The sequence below is a fragment of the Saccoglossus kowalevskii genome, chromosome 15, assembly GCF_978046115.1.
Source record: "Saccoglossus kowalevskii chromosome 15, keSacKowa6.1, whole genome shotgun sequence".
Classification (NCBI taxonomy): Eukaryota; Metazoa; Hemichordata; class Enteropneusta; family Harrimaniidae; genus Saccoglossus; species Saccoglossus kowalevskii.
The window spans coordinates 12,903,939-12,911,530 of record NC_140655.1 but is presented as its reverse complement, the minus strand read 5'-3'; positions in this window follow the sequence as shown (position 1 = coordinate 12,911,530).

Genomic DNA, 7,592 nt, shown 5'->3' with positions numbered 1-7,592 from the left:
AAATCCATATATAAATTGCAAGGGATTCCCCAGTATCCAACTGCAGGCCGTATGTGACACCAATTTAAGATTCACAGATGTTTACAGTGGGTGGCCAGGCTCAGTTCACGATGCCAGAATCTTTACAAATATTGCAATCTTTAACATGCTGCATAACCACCTACCACCTAACTTACATCTACTTGGTGATTCTGTGTATGCGATATCAACATATGTTCTCACGCTATATAGAGATAACGGGATTGATGTTTTAAAAGCTTTAGAAAACAGTTTAATAAATGTCATCCGTTTACAAGAGTTGACATCGAAAGTGCGTGTGGGCTATTAAAACGCACATTTTGACGTATAACATACCTTGATATGTTTGCTGACGGTAATTTCACACTGTCAATAGCTGAATGTGTATTGCTTAACATCAGATTAGTTTATGCAAACATTGATGAGGATTTAGATGGACTTGCATATGATGATATTGTTTTCCTAGTAATCGTCATCAACAATCAAGAAGCAGCAAGGGCTAAGCGTCTAACGATTGCCAATTTGGAAATTAATACCGTTGTAATATGTTCTACGGAAATGTTATTGTAAATTGTCGTGGAGGGGCTTAATAGGTGATTTTCAGCTTAAGTGCGGGATGTCGCGTATTTCGTGAAAGACGCGGACCCATTGTCTGCCGCAAAAATCGAACGATTTGATTTTAAAGCTGGGGGTCGTCATCTGCGCATGAGTCAGATGACCATAGCGTGTCATTGTTTACAAACAAGCGTCTACCCATGAATTAGTCTTTGCGTTTTTAGTGTGGGTTGTTATCCCACTCATGCGTAGGTGACGACCTTCCCGCTTTAAACTCGATTTTTTTTTATAAATTATTTGTGGATGTAGAGTGGAGTGTTACCGTTGTTGTTGTTGTCGCCAGTGTATGATTTTGCTGCAATGCTGTGTTGTTGCAGAGTTGTTGCTATGGGAATGTTGCCTCATAACCTGAATCAAGCTACAGAGCTTAACAAACATAGTTCGTGTTAATAGTTAAATACCGCACATTGTTATAGTTGTATCCTTGCATTTGTATTTCATTTAAATCAATTTAAGACTGTTGTTTTAGAGAAATTAGATGATTATTTCCATAACTGTAACGTATTTTGTGTAGTGATACACGAGCAAATACTCGAATACTCGTGTATCCAGTCGTTTTTTACCAGTCATCTTCATCTCTCAACGTTTCTCAAAGTGTACGGAGTATATTTTGCTTAGCGTGTCAACTAATAGGCCCACAAGGTATGATATTTTGTGCTATGTAGTTTGTAATAATGCATTTTAAGTGTGTACTATTGATATTAGTAGGTGTTACCCTCGCGCCACTTGTATATTGCGTCACTCTTTTTTACATTATGATGCTGATCAGTTCGTGAATTATTCTAGTTATGTACGTTTTATTTCAAAGCGTTGAGACTTGTGCCCACTCAGAAATGATGTTTAGTCACTACCGAGGTCAAATTATTTATCATATCCAGTATTAATGCATTTATTATTACCAATTCAATTCAAGCCGTAATTTCTGTAACTTAAGGTAGCGAGACTATTATTTGTGTTGAAAATTACGATTTTCACATTTATTTATTAATTGATGAAATGCACTATAAACTTTCATGTGATAAAGTCAACATAACATAGAATGTCATGTAAGTTGGTTAAAATGTAGATTTGCTGAAGGGAAGCAAGGCAGCCTCAGTAGTGTTTTCCAAAATCAACAACACAGGTTTAATCTGTGTGCCTACAAGTTTCAAAGATAAACTCAAGACAATGTTAGGATGTGTTATCAGTAGCTATCTGACACACAATGAGTGTTTCCAAACATTTGAGTGGTTTGTCTCCGCCCCTGTTTGTTTCACAGATTAGTCATTTGCATATGAATGTGTCAGACACATGGTCATACAGCCACTGAAAAAAAAATCATTGATTTTGGTGTTTTCATATGCCGAATTTATCCAATTATCGCTATCCTATTCCTTTATTTTTTTGGTTTCCAATAGCCTTACACATTTGGATGTCCCTACACATGTTAAAACAGACCTTGATGGGAAAACAAATTGATTTTGCCGATAAACAAGTTTGAAAATCTTTGCTGTTACTTCATGGACGTTTTCTAGGAGTTTATGTTTTTCAAAATACAAGGTTTTTAACAAAAAAATAACGTATACTTATTGTCGTCGGATTAACACCAAATTTTCACAGCTTTAAGGTGACAGTGAGAGGAACTTGAATGTGTCCAGACAAACTATTTCATCGATTATTTACCAACGAGTTGTGGTTTGAGTTGGGAGCAATGCGACTAAAAACAGTAATTGAAATTCAGCACACTATTTTTTAAAACGCGTTGCTTGAATAAAACTGACCAGACACATTCAATTTACCAGACTATTGAACAACTAGGAAAAGTGAAAAAAATACTTCTTATCGCCAGCATAAATGCGTAATTATTTTTTTTACAGAAAAAGTAATTTTTCACCTTTGATTGAGTAACACGTCGTAGAATGCAGATACCGGCATGCAAAATACATTTGTGAAAAGCTTGAAATCTGGCGATTCTAAAAATATATACTTTCCCGGGTCTATTTGTAGTCATTTAGTCACAATTAGAAGATGAAAACAAGTATGCAAATAATAGTCCCGCTACCTTAACATTGATACTGAGATTGTGTTTTATTTTACGCTAGATCTTACAGTGTGCATTTCTCGTAACAGCAAATACAGAATATGCCATCAGTGAAAGATTGTTTGCATCAAGTTCATTGATTGATACATCACAATTGGACCATTGTCTACATGACATCAAGGAATGGATGACACTCAATAAGCTACAACTCAATGATGGAGAAAGTTTTGCTCATTCGATCCAAATTTGACCATACTCCTAGCCTTGTCAGCAGTATCCATTAATCAATTCTAGTTATTGAGTCATTCACAGATGCAGGCAACCTTGAGTTATATTTGATAATACTCTCCAATTTAAAAAACATATCAGTACTTGCCAAAGTATATACTTTGTAAGTATTTAGGTCAAATTTGACATTACTTATCCACATAAACTTGCAGCAAGCTGATTCATTTAACTCTTTTCGCTAAACTGAATTACTGTAATGCTCTGCTATATGGCTTGCCAACTGCACAACTAAACCTGTTAAAGAGCCCAGAATAGTGCTGCTCTTCTGATTACTCGCACAAAAACGTTTTCAACAGTTGCACTGGCTTCCAGTCACTTACAGAATTCAATTCAAGATACTCCTCATTACTTACAAAGCTCTACAACCACATCACTCCACCATACAACAATGCAATCCTGGTAGAGGTCTTCGCTCTAGCAATAAAGCAATTACTCAAGTACCAGTACCAATACCAGACTTAAATCGTACCGATCATTCTCAGTCATCTTCTTCACTATAGAATCATCTACCATGATCACAAATTTCACACAAGTCCAGATTAAAATCTTATTTATTTCATCAAGCATTCCTGTGTACTGTGTGAGTCATTTGATGGATATCAGACGCTATATATATTATTATTATACATCACATTGCCAAGCACATTTACAATAAACCACAAGGTTCTGCTATAGGCAAAATCCCCAAACTCAACTTGGAATGGACATAACATATAGAGTTGGTCCTTACTATACAAGTTTTTAGTATGCCACACTCTAAAAATAACATTAAATCACCCAACTGTATTTGTTGGTACATGAGATGTTCAAAACTATCAATATCATGTATCAAATCTACAGTAAATGAGAATAGGGCTTGAGTAACCATTCCCATTTGAGGATGTTCCACAAAACCACTTAAGCATCCATCTTAGATGCTTTGATCATCTGTGGGATATGCAACAGAAACAAGGGGAGATAGTTCGGGCCATTTTGGATGGAGAATTTGAAGGAAGAAGAGTGAAAGGTTTGGTTGATGTGGATGTGGATGACAGCAATTTTGTTGAAGAATGACTCAAGTTATAAAAATAGTTCACAGCTACATTTGTGGAGTGGGCGAAGTCAACAAATGTCCCATGTCTACACTATTCATAAATGTATGATAAAGTCAGTACAGTTTCATGCTGGCCTTGTCAATTTCCCCAATTAAATATGGCAATCAGAGCAATGAAACAGTCAACAATGTAATTACCAGGTACGTATTCATGAGTCGGTAACGGAAAGAATAGTTGAAGACCAGGGTAATGCAATGATAACAGCAATATATTGCATTGGAGAGTATCGTTTGGCAGATAACTTTAAAAAAATGTAGTCACTCTATTGCAGTGGTCCCAAAAGACGCCAGATCAACAAAAATACTGCCTATAAATCCGGCAAACGATCACTTTCTGTATTTTTGGTACCAATGGACTTTGCCAACATATGATAGCAGTAGTTGAGAAGGCACATGTATTGAATAATGTGATTGAGATCTACAAAAAAATAGCATCTAGTAACAACAGACAAAATCCAGTGACTTACTATGTTGTCATCAGTTCACATGCCGATTTGGAAATTTGTTGGCCTATCTATGGAATCTGGAAAACCAATTGTGAAGCCTTTGTGTGTTGTAGATTAGAGTCAAGTTTATAAGGGAGACGTTCCAAAAGGATTTGGTAACATTGATCAATTGGCATATTAGAATTCTTTATTGAAACAGAACATGTTCTATATTCACTAAAATACAACATTGTTATGTTTCTGGACACACAACTGGCTCAAAATAGAGGAAACCGTCCGACCTGCGTCTTTGAAAATTATGATTTCTGGATAATATCATTTATTCATCATCGGTTATATAGGTTATTTATATGAGACGCCCTAGGAATCAAAATGTGTGATGTTAATAACTTCGACGACGCAAAATCGGCGATAGTAGCCAAGGGGGTGAGGGGACTGAATTTCAAAAACTTATTTCATATGCGTGTTTAATGCGAAGTGTTAACAGTATTTGTGACGCAGATCTTGTGCCTTCTCGCGATAATAGAAGGTCACATGGTGTTTTCATTGTACTTTGTCGTGGCGCCATCTTGAATTTACCTTCGTTAGCATTTAAAAATCAGATATTAAAAACTATTTCATCTTTACTCAACATCAATTCAATCGTATTGACGAGATGGGCGAATGAAGAATGGTTACATGTCAACGAGGCAGAACGCCATGCAACTACTGATTTGGTTGGCGATGTTAGTGGCAACGCAGTACTAGTCGACGATGCAAGACCAAGTTGCAGTCAAACTTCACAATTTTCAAGATCTGCACATGCATTAGCACACGCAACATCCTTAGGTTCTGGTAATTCTAAAAATTGGACCACAACAGTTTTGCGAGAGAAACTGATACAGATTGGAGTTAAATTACTACTGACTATGAATAGTAGAAGTCTGTTACAGATTTATGAACTGAATGAAGTCCAATCTACTGCCACAGATGTGGACGCCAGAACAGATAACGTTGAATTTGCTAGAAATTACTGCATATTATTACCATCACCTTCAGACTTGTCAAATAATAAAATTCATATTAAATGCAATCCTGATGCACAGTTAAATAAGCGAGTTTTTAGTGGCCTTTGGAAGGTAGAGTTAGACCTCTATGAAGCTGATATTGTTGATATGGCCAATAGTTTCAGTGGTGTAATTTTCTATGATTATCATATCCAGTTCACGACTTAGGCTGCTACATACCTCCAGTTCAAAAACGTTAAAGTGGACTGGTTGGTCAGAGACAATGACATTTTCATTAGAGTCAGCCGGAAAACTGTTTTGTGTGTTATCTGCAAGCATGTGCAACAGGGACATGATTATCAGCCTCTAACTCCAACAAAATTAGAGGTAGACCCAAACTTGTCTTGTAGGAACGAGAAATTTGTATTAACTTCAATGTAGATTGAAGTTGTTCTAGGGCTGCTTGACCGTTGTCTCATGTTTGGTCTGCATGAAAAAGAAACCAGCATCAGCAGATGTATGAAGTCACATGTTTCTACTAAGAGCCCTGCCCAACAGTGATTATCAACACTAAGTACACAATTTGTGTGAACTTAACGAGATTTAACTGAACATCCAGACAATAACTTTGTTTCAAATTTGTACACTGGCCTCAAAGAGGGTTTCTTAACCGGCATTGATAACCCACCTACTGCATCTTTTGAGTGTACTAACAATTTGTCTGCCAGAAATATTCCACTAGTTGTTAAAGATCTTATTCAAGCAGAAGAAAAGGTTACCTGTTGGGTCCTTTTCTGAAACCCCTTTATCGGGTATCCCGTATAAACCCACTAGGGATAGCTGTGGGTAAATATTCTTAAAATACGTATAATAAGCTTGTCGGCGCCGCATGATAAACCAGGCATTTCAAGTTTTATTGAACTTATTGATAAAGACTTTAATTCACTTTCTTACATAACTGTTGACGTTGTAATACACAAATTGAAGCGTGTTTGTAATGATTCAAACATATGCAAGTTTGATATCATGGATGCTTTTAAACAGATCCTTTTGCATGGTATCAAATGGCGTCTTCTATTTTACAGGGTAACCCAGTTATAGCCTCAAATTTCAACTGATTATGCCTAGTGGATACATGCAATTTTCCATGTTTTTGTCTTTGCACAATATTTCTGTTCCACGTTTTCGTTTGCTATTGTTGCTACTTTTTGTCACTCATTGTCATGCACATTTGCATTTAAGTGCAGCTATTATCTAGCTATATTTGGCTAGATTTAGATTTACATATTTGGAAGCAAAGCTGTGTCTACGTTTAACTTCATGCAGCCCCCGCTGCCTTAATTTTTATTGAAGATCAAATCCCACAAAAATTCACATTCAACCAGAAAGCCACACAATACAAAATTAATTACAAAATAATTTCCATAACTGTCTAATAATTCAAAAATACTAGAGCACGACCAATAATATTGTATATGTTTACAGTATTTGAAAAAATTCAAGTTGTTTGAAGGTGTTGGTGCCTACTGTTCATACCATGTTCATGTTATGTACAGAAATGATGCTACTAAGCAATAATTATTTTAATGGGTGTATATATTTTAGCACATACACTCACAAAAATAAAAAAAACCTTACTAATATTTTATGGTTATCTAACTTAGCTAGAAAACAATCATTGATTTCGCCTTTTAAAAATTATGTATTTTCCCATCCCATTAACTTCATGCGGGAATCCTAATAAATCTGATTTAAGGTTCACAACTGACTGATTTTGTAGTATTAGTATCAGTCCGTGGGTTGGGGTTGCTCGATTTATTTACAAATATTGTATTCACCGACGTGTATTTTGTATTTACATTACCATGTACACTGTGGGGTTCATAGCGATATGATTTCACATACAGAGATTGAGAGCCGTAACTGTGGACATTATACATCAAAATTGACACTAAATACAGCTTTCCCGAACAACTTTCGAATAATCGATTGTCATCAGTGATGTAACCGTTTTTTTAAAAATTATATTAACCCCATCCTTACGTGAATATTGTCGTTTCGTAAGTGTGCGTTTTTACGTACAGTGACGGGAACATTGCTACAATCAAAGACGCGCTGAACTTTCT